Here is a 17,355-nt window from a genome sequence, read left to right as displayed (position 1 = left end):
CGACGAGACAGCATCTTCATCCGATGACTCCACCACACGAGAAGGCTTGCGGGAAGGAACAACGGGTGAGCTGTCCGACGAAGACTTGGCAGCGGCCCCGGAGAAGACGGCGCGAGCGGGCGGACCAGTAGATCGCTGAGAACGAGCCCATCGCCCCTTGGGTTTCCGCCTCGACTTGCCCTTGGACGACGAAGCACCGGAAGCACTCGGGGCTTGCACTGCCAACGCGGACGGAGACTCTGCGGCCGTAGGAACACTTCCGGAAGACTCGACAACCTCCACCTCCATTTCCAAGTGCCCACCATCTTGCGATGAAGTCCGAGAATCACCAGGAGCTGTCACCGAAGACTCACGGCTACCACCTCGACGAGATGAAGACATGCGAGATCCACGAACAGCAGGAGCTGAGTCTTCGGCGGAGCGGCGAGGTCTCTTACCCAGGCGACTGGCGGACGGACTGCGACGGAGTGACGAAGAACGAACCCGCTTTTGCGACGCCGAACGAGAATCAGAGCTTGACCGACCACGAACATGACGAGAACTGGCTTCCCTTTGCGAGGAACGCTTGCGTGAGCAACCAATCTGCGCAGCGCGTAAAGCCCGGTCCGCTTCGACATCGGCAGCACAAGTTCCAGGCGTTGTCTTATTCGCCGCAGCCGACCGCTCCTCCGACGACAACTCAACGTGAGAGTCCGATTCCAGGAAGGCAGCGTGGGCCAAGTCAACCGCAATGGCATCCTCGATGCGAGACGGATCCGCATTAGCCAGCATGTCCTTGAGGACCCGCCGAGTCTCGTGGCTAATGTCCAGCAGGTTCCAGTTCAACTCGCCAGTCGACAAACCTGTAAGGCATGAGTCATCGCCCAGAATTAGAACAGAAGCCAGCACATGCAGCAACTCAACGACCAGTACGAACCTTCAGAGATCAGCACAAGGACGTCTGGGTCCATGTCTTCAAACTTGACGTGCGCCCGAAGAGTCCGGTTGGCGCGCGTGAGCCGCTTCACCTGCTCTTGAAGGTCTTCATTTCGGCGCTGGAGGCGAGTCGACGACGAGTCATCGCCGGCATCCAAGCGAACCAGAAGATCGTGAAGACGCTTGCTCTGTGCAGTCGACGACGCCACGGCAGCCTTGAACGCCGTCTGCTCGCGAGTGAGCTGGAGAGCCAGACGCTTGCACTCGTCGTCAGCAGCTCTAACGCGGTTATCCAAGCGGGCGGCTGTCTCGGTGTGCGCATCCACGGCTCCACGAAGACCCTCCATCTCCTGGAGGTAGTGAGCCTCCAGGACCCGCAGCGCTTGACCTCTTTCTTGGAGTGCTCGAGTTCCGCGCGCGCTTGCTTGAGGAATACCATGGTGTTCTCGTGCTTGAACGACTCCTTCATCGCCGAGTTTTCGGCGGCAGCACGCGCAGCTTCAGCGGAGTGCAACTGGCCTCGCATCACGGCCAAGTCCAGGCTGACGGCATCGTGGACTCCCATGTTGGGCTGAGCCGCCGCCACCACGTCTTCCAGCGAGCGAGCAGCGGCCAAGCGAGAGCCCACGTGGCGGTCACCACGAATGTTGGGACCCTGGTGCAGGGTGACATTGAGACGACCGATGAGATCCAGCCGAGGACCCAACACCGCGATCACGCGCTCCGACGCCTCAGCACTGGCTTCCATGACGATTTGCTCAAGGGCCTCACGCGACACCGCGATCAGCGAGTCGTCGGTGGTGGAACGACTAGCCTCAGCGCTCGAAGTAGAGCACCGAGCAGCTAGCTGCGACGACTGGATCGCAATCGAGTCGCCGGCAGCACTACCAACAGGCACATCAACCAGAGAAGTGTCCTGAATGACAAGAAACGAAGGCAATAACCGTGAAGGTAAGCGAGAGCAGCTCAAGATCAAGGTGCCAGTCAACGAGACGTACCGAAGGAGCAGCAGGAGAGGTGGCCAGTGACGTGGACGACTCAGTGGAAGCCTCCAGCGAAGCTTGGCTCGGCGTATCGCGAACAGCGAGTGAGCCCAACTCAGGAGATGACAGGACAACCTGGGAAGCAGACGCACAAAGCCGCCAAGCATCAGCATCTCACGGGAGCTGACAGAAAGCGAGAAGACGGCAGGAAACTCACCATGGCCGAACTGGCCGTCGACTCAGCAGCGCTCTCATCCTCAGACACCGCCGACTGCGAGGGAGCAGGAGCAGCAGGCGAACTACCAGCACCAAGCGAGCTTCCTCGACCTGGCGAAGACTGACCAAGAAAAAGATCCGGGTTAGAAGTGAAGACGGCGAGAGAACAAGAAGAAGACGGTTTACCTGGATCGAAGACCGAGACACACCGAGAGCCCTGAGGGCCGAGTTCACGGCGGACTGAGCAGCGCGCGAAGAACCGACCATGGCACAAGAGCACCTCGACGCTCACCAGCACGCGGCTCGAGTCGCGGTGGGGGCAGTTGTGGTATCGGGAAATGAAGCCGAAGCCAAAACCTCAAAGGCGGGACGAGGGACGAAGAAGACTCGAGGCGCCGGCGTTAACTGGCAAGTCACAACCCATCGCCAGTCATTGGACTAAACTCCCCGATCGCTGATTGGCCTAAATAGGCCGGTGACGATGACTCGTCGACGATCTCAAGTCAAGCGTGGGCGGTTGCAGCTCGCTAAGTACGGTGCGAACCTACTGGCAATATCCGAACCTATGAGTCATCGGCGCCTGTCCCCAGTCGTCGGTGGCGTTTCAGCGGCCGTTTGAGTCGTCGGTAACGCCGCCACGTCGCAGAGAAAGCGCCGAAGAGTCGTGAGTTACAACTGGCGGTCCAAAACGGATGCGTTTATACTTGATATTTGTATTGATCGATAGGAAACTTAAGAGAAGACAAGATAAGCCTTCGGGCAACAATAACAGAACAGCTTTTCCTTCCAACCACGCAAGGGCGACACCGGTGCCTGCAGTGAACGACCTGCAGCTCAAGGTAAACCTGGTAGGTAGGATTATGACTGTCGGTGGGCACATCTACTAGTGTAGCGTGTGTTCATCCCTGGCAGGGCCAAGAGTTAGTGGCCGGTGTATTGGTAGCGACGAGTCGTCGCCAGGAACTGGAGGAGCGAGAGCGCACTCCATTTATTTCTTCCCGCCGGAGTATAGCTCCGGCACCCTCGTGTCACGCCGTGAAAGGCCGGGACCCTTCCTTCTGAGGGCCTGCGAGGTATATTTTGTGTGTGAGAGCGTGCTAGCCTTTGCTCGTGGCTAGTGACGCTGCGTCTTCCGTCTGTCGACTAGCGGAAGCTCGGTACACAGGGGAAACATCAACCCGGTGCAAGGGAAAGTTCCTGGGCCTTCAGGTTCTAACCCTAACAAGCCCATTGAGTCTTCGGTGACTCGGTGGGTGTTGTTGGTGGGGAAAGTGTGCCATATATAATTTAGCGCGTGTTCCTACACGACAACCGCCTGAATAATGGTGTTCAGCGCCACCGCCAGAGACAGTGTAAGGTATGCTCCTGCTACAAGCCGGAAGGAAAGAAGCGAGGTGGAACGTCTTCCTACTACTGCGTTCGGTGCTCACAAGGGAAGAAAGGCCTGATCGCACTGTGTAACAAAGAGCGCGGGCACCCCAACAACGAGGGCCTCACATGCACCCAAATTTGGCATCTCGTGTGGCAGAACGGTGAGTTTGCACCCAAGGCAAGCCATACCCGTGATCGTGCAGTAGCGAAAGAGTAGCGGTTACGTTATAATACATGCTGGCGCATTTTGAAAGGCAGTGCGTTTGAATACGGGCAGCAGTTAGCGCGGCTGAGGACTCCGCTGTGCTTCAGTCTCCTCGATGGATTTGTGGCCGCTCCCTCCTGCACCACAATTAAAAAAATCATGATTGCGTGATATCGATCAAGTAGCTGTGATTGGTCTAAACGTATATACGGGCGGTGCCCATCCGCATTGCCGGAATTATTACCAGGAAGGATAGCTACAACTTGTGCGAAAAAATCCAATTTTGTACTAGTGTACGATATGGTATACTGTGCGTTATACTATTTCTTATACCGTCCGGGACGGTATAAGGCTTTTTTAATGTCGTCCATGTCACCCCTCCGCGTTCAAGGGGTTAACAACCTTTGTGCCTCTTTATAGTCTCCAGCACTACAGATTCATTTCAATTAGGTACGAGCAGAACAAAGCAGACAAGTTCTTGCTAACGGAAATTCCGGTTTAATACCCTCTACCCAAATAGTACCCTCTCTGAGTAACCCGGTAGTAACCCTACAGTAACTCACGTACCCTTCCCTGCTCTGATGACCAGTCATCTTGTTACACCTCACTTCACTATAGAACGCAGCCCCAGCCATTCACTAGCGCTGCCTGCACACGTTCGCAGCACCCAACACCGCCACTGACAGCAACACTGTCATTAACTCAGTCCCTGCTGCTGGGTTTGCAGACAGCTACCTGGACTGGCACGTTGCGAAGCACGACGTGTATGGTGAGCAATTCTGTACAAGCTGGGAAGCCGCTGACGAGGACCACGAGGATATGGACGACTTTAACCTGGACGAGCTGCACGACGCTCTTGATGATGCTGCACTGATCGACGAGTAAGCTAAGGTAGCGATGTAACCTTTTGGTAATACAGAGTAACCTTTCGAGATTTTGTGAGGGGTACTATTAAATAGTGCCCAGGGTATTATTCCGTAATTTCCGTTACATATGAATTTCCCCTCTCTCTCTCTCTCTCTCTCTCTGCCTGAACGTGACTAAACACGGTCACGCAGACAAAGTAGACTAGGGGATAGCGCCTGCGCAGTAGGGTATATATCTCGTCGGGCTGTGGCCCACCTCCTCAGCCTTGAAATACGCTGCAGCGTGCTGTACCGCACTTCGCCCAACCTCATCTCCCCGTTTTCTTCTAGTGAGCCACAAAACAGCTTGTCAGGCGAGTCGATTACGACCGCTTGGTCGTGTGCGCTCATCTGTTCCACGTCACTGATGCGTCCACGTACCGTAAACTGTTGACGGTTGGTCAAGGAAGGAGCAAAAGGTACGAAAGCGCGTAGACTCGAGGACAAATCGTCGTTTTACATGTACATCCTTCGGTAGGCCTTCGCGTTGTGCAGCCAAACAGCTCTCAAACGAAATCTATTGCCGTTGCTACGGGCATTGGGGGCCATTCACCGAAGCAGCCACCGTAATTCCTGGACCGTGCAGGGCAATAGCGACGTCCTCTGGATTGCCTAGCACTCGTAGCAGAGGGTCGACAAAATCGACGGTGTTTTCCAACCGCACAATGCGGCCGGTCTCCTCGTCCAATAGCAATTTCATCAAGCAGCTGAGGTGCAGCCTCTGACCAAGAAGCTGGACACCAACTGCTGAAAAAGTATCGTGGCTACCTCGGTCTGTAGGCTGCAACAGGTTCGGGAACGCGTTACGCAGTGTGAGCTCTGTCACGGTCACGCTGAGCGTCGCGGCGGCAGTGATGACGTCAGAAGCCGTCGATTCGATTCGCCCCAGTTGGAGCTTCGGGTCCCCAAAGTGCGATGACCAGTGCCAAACCTGGAGCACCAGATCCTCCAATCGAGGAAAGTCTCCCACGGCCTCACCCGACGAGACATAGTCTTGTCGGAACGTTGCGTAGTTCTCCATATCTGCCCCGTGAACCATTCGCCATGGGGAGAAAAAGTTTTCATCAAGTAGGCGGGACACCTCAGCCACGACAGACCAAGGACTCCACTTGGGCCTACCACCGGCTTGGGAGCACTCGATCCCTTGCTTCAAGCGATCGATTTCTTCTTGTAGTTGCTGCACGCACTGCTCGAGTTGTAGCTGACGAGTGCGCTGTCTATTGCGGTATCGAGCTTGGTTGGCTCTGCATTGCTCACGGCGTCGGATCTCTTTCCGCTCTTGCGTCGCCTTCTTGTCGGCCTGCCGCAGCTTCGTTCGACTTGCGTGCTTACTCTTGTAGACGTCTATCTTTCCTGCTAGGCTACAAAAACCAAGTTTCGTAATCGCTTTGTCGAACACGATGGAGTCTATCGGCGGTGCGAGGATGGAGCTGGCCATGTTGGTATCCGGCGAACCTTCCGAGCTTGAGTTGAGGAAAGAATCGTTCGACAATCTGCTGATCGTCACGCTTTCGATACGATGCCGGGCTTCCGGAGCACGCGGAAGAACACTCATAACGAGATCATCGCCCAACCTTTCTCCGCCATATCGGTGGAATCGAATTGCGTGATTTCTGTAGAGATTTTCCATCGAGCAAAGAGCACTTTTCGCCGTGATGTCGAAGCCTGTTACGTGTCGATGGCGACTCGAGTTGTGAGTTTGAGTTGTGAGCTTGTGAAGAGAGAAAGAGAGTGAGGGGTCGAGCCAGTGAGTCCTCATCAGGCATAATCGCAGTATAGCGTAAACTACGCATGACACAGATACAGGTAGTAGATCGGTATCACCGTGGTATTGAGGTCCAATTGTTCAAAAACAGGCGATTATTACGGGTGCACTATAATTCAACCAAATTCCCTCCGCGACCATACTTTGCCTCCGTGATACATGTACATGTACCGTGAACCCCGCAAAAGTTCACGATGTTCACATGCTACATACGCTACTGGTATGTCGTGATACCTCAAGTCTGCCTATGCTATTCTGCGCCTGGCTCTGTCAGTGACGATTATGCTCGCTGGTATCACGGCGATGGCATAACCTACCGGTACCACAAACTGCCGCTGTTAAGAACGGCCCTGAGCATCACTCACTCGATTCAGAGTAAGCCAAGAGCTTGATGATCAGTTGCACAATAGAGAAATCTGCTTATGCCTAAGATTCGTCGCTCGTGCGCTGCACAACCCATTATGTAAAATTTAGTCAACTATACAACTTGTATGGTTTGGCGAAATGACACAAGGCTTGTATTGCAAGTTAGGTTAATCTCAGCATATCCAATTTGAAAGTTTCAAAAATGTCACATGCTGTCCAACCAACAACATACTGCTAGTCATATGTACAGTACTGCGAAGTTAATCAAACACGCGAAATTATTTGTGGAAGAAATGAATTCTACAAGATGACAAAGGACTCGCTACAACTCTACACACCGTTGATGAAAGTAACGCGTAAGCTAATGATCATTATAAAAATAAAGATAGGAAACGATCACTACCATTATCGGAAGTTTTAGGGAGACGCGGTCCCCACCTCGTCCCCACCCCGTCCCTCGCCCGTCACTCTGATATGTCAACTATCTGAAGTTTGGACTTCCGGTTAACAGCACATACCCACGTACTCAAAACACAAAAAAACACATTTGCACAACACACATTTAAACAAAATTCATTTGACAGAACACAGCGGCACCAGCGCACTGGGCGGGGCACCACACGGACGTCGACCGCGCCGGCGCCCGAGGGAGTGATGGCCTGAAGGGCGGCGCGGCGAAGCAGAGCAGCAGGGCCAGCGCCAGTGCTAAAGAGCGGCAGTCAAATCTGTACGTACAACAAGGGGGAGGGGGCTGAGCATGGATTGAACTACTAACTGGTTTTGAAATTGGTTTTAAATGTGAACTAGGAATTGCCTTTGAGACTGTCGCTCAGCGCATTGAGTGTAAGCTTGCTCTGTGTACGGTGTGCTTCGACAGCACAGACGGATTGCTCGCGTTCGTGTTAAACGGAGGATTTGCCCACAACTTATGGGATGGATGCACTTCACGCAGCAGCACAGCATCTTGTAGGACGACTACCCAGAGGCACAGTAGCAGTTCCAAAAATCCTCCAGTTGATATGTGCGGTGTTGACTGTTTTACCTATGTTGTCATGTAGTTAAATGGAAACACTTCGCGTTGCAGACTATCAGTGTAACGGGGTTACACACACAAGTGACAACAGTCACTTGTGCATGACAACGGTCACAAGTGACAACTGTCACTTGTGCATGACAATTGTCGCTTATGGTTTAACAGATAAATATCTGTTAAAGGTTTTAGATACTTCCTCACATTGGTGTAAGGCACACCAATAGATACATTGAAGTGGGCCACCACAATGAGTGGTTCACACCTACCCAAAGATCCTATTGGTAGAAAGCAGCATATTTCTACCAATTAGAGACGTGCATATTGGCGGGGCTCTGACAGCCAGCCGCTGTCAACCCCTTTCATAGATGATAAACAGTTTTAGCAGATTTAGGAGGAAGATCAATTTACAAACAATACAGTTCTCATTTTACCTTAAACTAGCTATTTGGTGTTTTATTTGATTTATATTATACTTGTGGACTATAATTAATTCAAATTATTAATAATCTCCTACGCTTCCTCATACACGTAGCGCGACGTGTAAGCTAATGTAGTGAGCCAAAGTAGGCCCACTACAATCAGGAGGTGTAAGAGCAGCTCGATCTAAAAAGAATGAGCGGCGGTCCGGGGGAACCCCAGCAAGGGAGCGCATGGCGTCCCGAGGCAAAGCCGCCAGGTAATATCCCTCCACAGCGCCAGCATTCCAGCGCCCCAACCTTCTAATCTGTGACTCTGTTGCTCCAGCTAGTTCAGCCATTCGGGATCCAGATCCTCGGGTAGCGTGGGTCTTAGCTTTTGAGTGCATACTGAGGGCAGAGAAAGATTTACAGTAGCGCCGTAATGTGCTCGGTATGTCATTGCTTTTGTTGATTTTTTTTTCCTGCCTTGAGAACTTAAAATTATACGACAGTGCAGGCTCTAGAAATTCAGAAACAGCTTCCTTAGGCGCGTATGCGCGGGTCGTGTCGACAGGCCTTGCCTCGCGACAGCGATCTAGCGTTGCGTTACCGTCCTCTTCGAGCTCAACTTGCAACCCTGGTGGCTCCATGGCACCCCAAACACAATTTACGATATGGACTATTTTTTGCTATCACCGAAGAGCTGCCTGCAGCGAGGGACGCCTTCCCCATTCTATAGTGCATTCAAGTACAGCTACACCTAACCCTAGGGAGATAACCTCTCATTATCGGAAGTTTTAGAGAGACGCGGTCCCACCTCGTCCCCACCCCGTCCCTCGCCCGTCACTCTGATATGTCAACTATCTGAAGTTTGGACTTCCGGATAACAGCACATATCCACGTACTCAAAACACAAAAAAAACACATTTGCACAACACACATTTATACAAAATGCATTTTGACAGAACACAGCAGCACCAGCGGACCGGGCAGGGCACCCACCACGCACACGACCACCGCGCAGACGCCGATCGCACCGGCGCTGGAGGGGGTGATGGCCTGAAGGGCGGCGCGGCGAAGAAGCACAGCAGGGTCTGCGCTGTTACGGCCAGCACGCAGACACCGACCGCGCCGACGCCTGAGGGGGTGATGGCCAGAAGGGCGGAGTGGCGAAGAAGTGCACCAAGGCCCGCGCCAGTGCTAACGAGCGGCAGTCAAATCTGTACGTACGCTAAGGGAGGGAACTGGACATGGACGGATGTACTAACTGGTTTGAAATTGGTTTTAAATGTGAACTAGGAATTGCCTTTGAGACTGTCGCTCAACGCATTAAGTGTAAGCTTTCTCTGTGTACGGTGTGCTTCGACGGCACAGACAGATTGCTCGTGACTAATACATTTTGCTTGAGCCGTTGCTACGATGTGATCGCTGATTCTCTTACGTCGAAAAAAGAAGCGTTTGTCTGCTGCTGATCTGCGCCACGACGACCGTGGCTTTCCTCGAGGTCGCGCACAGCGGGCCCACCGTGGATTCCGACGGACCATTCCTGCCAGACTTGGTGTAGTGTCCTGAGCGACCTCACCATTTTGTAGCTTGAAGGCACGGAGGAAGACTGGGAAGCTGTACTTGGTATGGATGCAACAACATCCGACCCAGACCAGTTGCCACTCAAACGAACCGCTGCAGCACCCGAGGTGAGTTGTGTGAACGCACCGGCCAAGTTGTTTACCGATGCTCCAACCTCGCTAACCTTGCTATCAATGTGTGCTATGGTTTGTAGATGCTGTTGGTTGATGTGGCCCATCAAATCTGGAACGACTTCCGCTAAGCGCGTTGCTTGAGGTGACGTCTCGGTGAGCATTTTTGCCTTGAGCGCAACTGCGAAATTGTGGAACGCGTTCGTGTTAAACGGAGGATTCGCCCACAATTTGTGGGATGGATGCACTTCACGCAGCAGCACAGCATCTTGTAGGACGACTACTCGGAGGTAAAGTAGCAATTCCAAAAACCCACCGGTTGATATGTGGGGTGCTGACTGTTTTACATATGCTCCCATGTAGTTTTCAACAAACGGAAACACTTCGCGCTGCAGACTATCAGAAGGAGTAAGAGCTGCTCGTTCTAAAAAGAATGCGCGGCGGTCAGGAGGAAACCCAGCAAGAGAGCGCATGGCGTCCCGAGGCAAAGCCGCCAGGTAATATCCCTCCATAGCGCCAGCATTCCAGCGCCCCAACCTTCTAATCTGTGACTCTGTTGCTCCAGCTAGTTCGGCCATTCGAGATCCAGATCCTCGGGCAGCGTGGGTCTTAGCTTTTGAGTGCATATTAAGGGCGGAGAAAGCTTTTACGGTAGCGTCGTAATGTGCTCGGTATGTCATTGCTTTTGTTGAATTTTTTCCTGCCTTGAGGACTTTGATATTATACCACAGTGCAGGCTCCAGAAAGTTAGGAACGGCTTCCAATTGAACACTCCATCGGAATGAGAGGTACAAACCGAGGGCGCCGATAGGACAAACCTCAACACTGCGGTGTCGGATGCACGAACCAAATTCACGGCGCCCATATTGATTCGTCTTTCCCCGCTCCATGATCATCCCGAGTGCGCGGCAGTCCGTGAAACCCTCGTGCTCGAGCACCACGCTGAACAAGTTGGGTAGTTCCAAGTTGCGCGCAGACTCCCCTCGTAATAAACATGAATGACAGAGAAAGTGGCTCATGCGATTCCGCAAGTCGCTACCGGTGTTTAAATTCATATAGTAGCGAGAAATTGCGACTAAATCCTCAGTTGTACAATATCCATCCAGCAAAGATCCAACACCGCTATCTACGAACTCACGCTTATTCTTTTCGTGTTTCTCGCACTTGAGAGACGACAGGAGCGCCTTTATCAGGTTGTTTCTCGGGTGTGGATGAGTATTAGCCCCTCTGCTTTGTTGATCGTTATACAAGTCAGAAATCGCATTCACGTACATCTCCACCGTCGCCACACCAATTTTGCGTGTAGAGTGTTTCACACGAACTTCTCGATCTACGACTTCTTCACTAAGAAACAAATGCATTTTAGCTGCTGTCACCTGATATCGCGTAGTTTCGTGAAAACACTTTCGCTCACACCAAGCTTTAAATTCTTTTTGTTTAGAGCGTAAGCGCGGGTTGTGTTGGTCGGCCTTGCCTCGCGACAGCGATCTAGCGTTGCGTTAGCGCTCTCTTCGAGCTCAACTTGCAACCTCGGTGGCTCCATGGCGTCCTTCCAGCCCAATTCACGTTATGGACTATTTTTTGCTATCACCGAAGAGCTCTCTGCAGGGGGGGACGCCGTCCCCATTCTATAGTGCATTCAAGTACAGCTACACCTAACCCTAGGGAGATAACCTCTCACTATCTCTCAGTCTGTGAGGCCACCGATAACTTACTCCGACGAAATCCGAGCCTTGTCGAGCACATTCACAGCGTCCTTCAGGTGTCCTGTCACTTGGAGCAAAGGACTCAGCAGATCAATTTTGGTCTCCAGACGCACGACACGCTCACTGTTTTCATCGAAGAGAAACGTCATCGAACCGTGGCACTTCAGTCGCTGGTCCAGAAACCGCTCGTACAAGTTGCCGCCGTTAGCCCCACCGTTTTTCCCGTCTAGATTCGGGAAAATGTGCTTTAGCGTCAACTCCGTCATGGTCACACTCAGCTCCACCCGCGCAGCCATCACACCAGCAGACACGGACTCGACTCGCTTCAATTGCAGGTGAGGGTCGCCAAAGCACTGCGAGTACAGGCGCAACTGCTCCATCAGTGCGTCCACGCCGCGCAGATCACCCATGGCGGCATCGTGCGCGAACGCCCTCTCCAACACAGCCAGAATCTGTCGAGTCTGCGGGTGGCTCATCATCTCTCTCGTGCTCGTCATGCGCCACGGCGACCGGAAGCAGTTCTCGAGCAGGTCGAAGACCTCGGCCACGATGCTCCATGGGCTCTGGCTGCTCCTCTCGCGCGACGACAGGTCTCGATATCTGCGCTTCAAGTTGTTGACTTCTTGGTGCAATTGCTTGACGCTCTTCTCCAAGTGCACCTGAGCTTCCCGTTGCTTGTTGCGGTACCGGGCTTGGTTGGCTCTGCACTGCTCTCGGCGGCGGGACTTGATGTCGTCGAAGCGTTTGCGCTTGTGCATGTCCATCGCCTTCGCCAAGCTCGAAGGTGTCCCATTGAGTGACGCTCGCAACATCAGGACCTTCATAGCTTCGACGGTTGTGAGCTATCTCCGGTTAGCGCGAGGAGGGCGTTGGTGGCGTCACCCGTCGCTCTAATTTCGTCGCGAGGGCTTGCTGCGGTGCTCGGGGCAGCTCTTATGGGGCTACGGCGGCTTGAAAGGGTGCCGCCATTCCGACCTCGTCGCTGTGGTGTCGGCCCGAGGGCGCGCGGGGCAGCACGAGGCCCACGAGACCGTCGCTCAGTGGTCTTGGGGCGAGTAGGTAGCGGCTCATCGGACTGTAGTTAGTTGGGTGTCGTGACGGATGCATCCAAGGTGGCGGTTTTCGTTCTGTAATATCACGTGGCGTTGAGAGAAGTCGGGGATCGCGGATGGCGTGAGTCGGCAGAGGAGCGAGTGCGATTGCGACGGTCGTAATAAACACTTATTAATAGTGCTTGCATACTCCGAATCAGTATACCGATTCGCCCTATTAGAGACCTTTCGGAGTCTTTTCGTTTATGGCTTAGCGTTTACGGGAACATACGCTATCCTCTAAACGATAATCAGGCATTTTTGCTTTCGATGCGATTTGGTTTATCGTTTAGCGGATCCACAACGCTCATCATCGCCTGAAGGGTTGCAGACTGAGATTCCATTCCAGACACGAATGAACCCAGAGATCGCACCACTTTCGGATGCTATCGGCCTCCTCCGCGAGCTTGATGACATCGAGGACGTCGCGATCGCAGCATGGCTCGCAGGAACTTACTTTACCGTCGAGTATCCTCTCGTGCCCAATGTTCGCGTTGATTTGACGTCATATCCAGATCGAGACGCTCTCAATGACTATCCCTTCACTTGTACACAACTGTTCGAGCTATCTAGTGCGATGCTGATTCCTCATGTATTCTTCTCGGGCGCTGGGGATCGCATCCTAGGGACAGAAGCGTTGGCAATGCTTTGCTACCGCCTCTCTTATCCTGGAAAGTTGTCGAGAATTCGCAAGCAGTTTGGGCGATCGGATGCATCGTGTAGCCGCATTATCACAGACCTTTGTACGTTTTGCTCACCTGCCTCATACATCGGCTAGTTTTCTAACGAACTCTTTGACAGATTGCTTTCTTGATGAACAATGGGGCAGCATCCTATTCTTTCACGACGCTGTGTACACAGCACACCACGAAGAATACGTCCAAGCAGTCTTGAAAAAAACTGGTGGGCTTGTTGATGCAGTGTCAATGTTCATTGATGGCACAAAGGCTTTTATTTGCCGGCCGGGCAAGCGCAAGGGGGGGGGGTTCGAAGTGTTGATGGCATACTAAATGACATAGCAATAGGAGACTGCGAGAATCTCCAGAAAGCGTGCTACAACGGGCACAAGCGGCGTCATTGTTTAAACTTCCAAGGCGTTTGTACGCCGGACGGTAAGCGTCAGTAATGTCTAGAAAATTGCTGTTGTATTATTATGCTAATGTGTTTGTGTAAGTTTAGGTTTATGCATGTCGTTCTTTGGACCACTAGAGGGCACGCGTCATGACTCCACAATGCTCAAGGAGAGTGGCCTGCTAGTATATCTAATGGATAATCCTGCTCTACAGAGTATCACTGCAGTAATGTGTGGTGATCCAGCCTATGGTGTTAGTGACCGACTAACGAGTCCTGTCCGTGGCGTGGATTTGAGCAGAAATGAAAGAGACTTCAACGTGATCATGAGCAAAGTTCGTGTTTCGATCGAGTGGTTGTTTGGCATTGTAAAGCGTAAGTGGGGGTTCCTGGATTGGAATAACAAGCACAAAATTCTTCTCACTCCAGTTGGTCGGATGGTGAGGGTTGCCGTATTGCTGACTAATGCGGCTACATGTATTGACGGTGGAAATCCAATCAGTGCGTATTTTGGCTGCAATCCGCCTGCTCTACGCGAGTACTTCACTCTACCGCGCCGAGTTTGGCAGCCTAACACATGATGTCACTCTTTTTCGCGTCGCAAGAGCAACGCGATCAGTTCTTTGTGATCTCTTTCGCGTTGCTTCCTTTCATGCTCCAGTTCCAAGCGACGCTGCTTCGTCCGCTCAGCTTCAATTTCAAGCTGCTTGTTAAGCTCTTCAATGCGTGCCGCGGCCGCTTTCTCCGCTATGCTTTCGTGTAGTTTGACAAGATCAGCTAAGGCATTGCTTCTTTGCTTGTTGAGTTCTGCAAAAATATCTGCCAGAGCTGCGTCTTGCTTCTATTTGCGATTGCTTTGTTGCGGTTCTGTATCTTCTCTTCTGGTATTCAAAGCATCGTCTGCACTTCGTTTGCCGAGCCGAGAGACAGCAGCCATCCGAACGACCTCGCCAGACGAAACCTTCGCACGCTCCTTCATTGCCTTGCTCTCCTTTTCCTTTGCTGCTTCGTCAGCGTGATCTGAGACTTTCGTCGCCAATTCCGTCATGAGTTGCACATAGTTGTTATCTCTCTCATTGACACCAAATTTACCTTTTGACATCTTATCCCACGTATTGTGCTTCTCAAGTATTGCTTCGAAGCGTGCCTTGGCAGTTGTGCCTTTGATTGCGTGCATATTGAAATTCACACTCTTATTCAGCTTGTCCGCGAGGATGTCCCAGCACTTGCCCACCTCCCCATGTTTAGACTTGAACGGTTCGTCCGCATTTACTTGTATGGCGAGCATGTAGTCCTCGTCGGGCCCAAACCGACGACGCAGTTTTTTTGGTTCGCGCTCAACACTAGCGCTCTCAGCACCTTGCCCCATGGAAAAGTTATGTGTCGGCTGAGCCAACACTCTTTCCAAATCGTTTCCTGCATTGCTACAAGCACTGGATCCTTCGCTGGTAGATTGACCTTCACCAAAATCCCCTCCGTAGTCTGGTAGTTGTTCTTCGCTGTCTGAACAATGATTTTCGCCACCGCTGCCATAGTCGCCGCTCTTCTCGCTGTCATTGCCGGACTCACTCGTCGTCCTCGAAGAGTGAGATCGACGGAAGTCAACCACCTGGGGCTGGGGCATGTGCGCACTTTGAGGAGCGACGCGCTGAAGGAAGTTCGGATGCGGGAGCCACATGCGATCTTTAAGAGTCTTGTAAGAGGGGGGATGACACGCATAGTGACCTCTCATTTGTTGTCGATGGTGCCTGTATTAAAAAAGAGATCTCATCGCTGTAGACCGGTCCTGAATCCGAAATCAAATCTTGGATAGAGCGGACCCAAAGCCATTTTTTCCCAAGACAATTTGGGAACGAAAGGTCGCTCGGCAAAAGCGGCGCGGAAATGGCCCATTTGTGTGCATCGATCCCGTAAACCTAAAAAATAATTGGCTCCGAAAGGTCTCTATTGTTAGCTAGCGCACTGCCAGATACGACGACCACAGTGACAAAACGTGACCAAGCCGTTGGGCGGGGCCCGAACTAGCTCCGATTGCCTCTGCAGGCGTGGAGATTGAGATGCCGGTGAGTGGTTTTAGCGAGTCTACCGTCATTTACCTGTGTCGAAGAGAACTGGCGGCTGATACTGTCTGCGACCGACCAACACCAATGGAGTCGATGAAGATGGGGACCAGCTGGCGTCGCACAGATTTTATGGCGATACAGCGTATTACCGGTATACCGTATACCAACCTTGCCTACGTATACTATGCGCAGGTACGGTGTTGCTGACGTTTGCAGGACGTGGCACCACAAACTACATGTACATCTACTGGCTGGAATAGCGGGTCTGTATTTTTCCTGGGTGTACAGGCCTATCATATATACTTCGAAGTAAAGCCCATTGCTGCCTACTGAAGCGTCTAAGCGTGGCAGAAGATTGATCCTCGGACACGCGACCAATTTCCTCTCGGAATAAGCAACTCAGCGATCAAGAAATTGAACTACAAAACGCCCAGTGAAACCCACCAGGTCTTGGCTTTAGAGGTGGCTCGGTCATCTTGTATACTTGAAGTTATACGCGGTCTTCCCAAAGCTCAATGATTGTAGTTATAAACTGTTTTCGAAGACGACAAATTTCAGCTTGCTACCAACCGAGCAAATACTTATGGCTCAGATGCTGTGACTGAAAGGGGTCTTGAGCCTTCGCTCCGATTCTCATGCGGGCTGAGAAGCTGCACTGGAGAGATTTCAGTTGACGTCGTAAACGCCCTGCATCGTAAGCTTGAAGAAAGCTGTGCTGCTGCATGTACATGCTGCGTTTACGCGGTTAGGATTACTCTGGAATCCTGTGGAGGTTCCTCTTGACGGGGTCTGACTATGTGGGTATCAGGCAGTTGTAGCTGGCGGTAGCGGTGACGACACTACAGTGAATACAGTAGTGCCGTGCGTGAGATGATTGCAGTTCCGCACGATTACGCGTCTTACACCACGTGCCTCACCGGACAGACAGCTCAAAACGCAATTCACTCACAAGCACCATGACAAGCCGCTTCGAGGTCCCCAGCCACCGCTTCAACCGCTTCGAGCAAGCCCAAGCTAGGCTCAGTGACGATCTCGTCAGTCACGTGCTTCCACGAGGTCAAAGCAGCAGTTTGCATGTCGGAGGTGATGCGTGCGATAGGTTATCGACGAAAGGAGAAGTCGGCGAGAAGGCGCCAGCGATGCTATCTGTAATTGACACCACAGCGTCGAGGAAAAGGCTCTACGACGATATGACGCGCCACCACATGAATTCACCGTACTCGAAGCTGGCGTTGTCGTCAAGGAGGGAGACGGATAGCGTGTTACTCGGAAGACAACCTACCAGGTCGGAGATCCGACGCGAGCAGTGCCGTACCAACCAAGCACGATATCGCAACAGGCAGCGGAACAATCAGTTGCGTCTGGAGAATGCGGTACAGCAATTGCGTCTAGATCTCGACAGCTTAAAGCAAACGCGCCAGAGCATCTTGCTCGCGAAGAAGACCAGCCAGAGTCCATGGACTATCGTATCCGAGGTTTTCCGCATCGTTGAAAGCTCCTTCCGCTCTCCCTGGAGCATGGAGAATGAGGACGAAATGCACTACGATGTCGAGGCGCGGAAGAACTTGAA

Source organism: Phytophthora cinnamomi (assembly GCF_018691715.1).
Source record: "Phytophthora cinnamomi strain GKB4 chromosome Unknown Contig114, whole genome shotgun sequence".
NCBI lineage: Eukaryota > Oomycota > Peronosporomycetes > Peronosporales > Peronosporaceae > Phytophthora > Phytophthora cinnamomi.
This window is presented reverse-complemented; position numbering follows the sequence as displayed.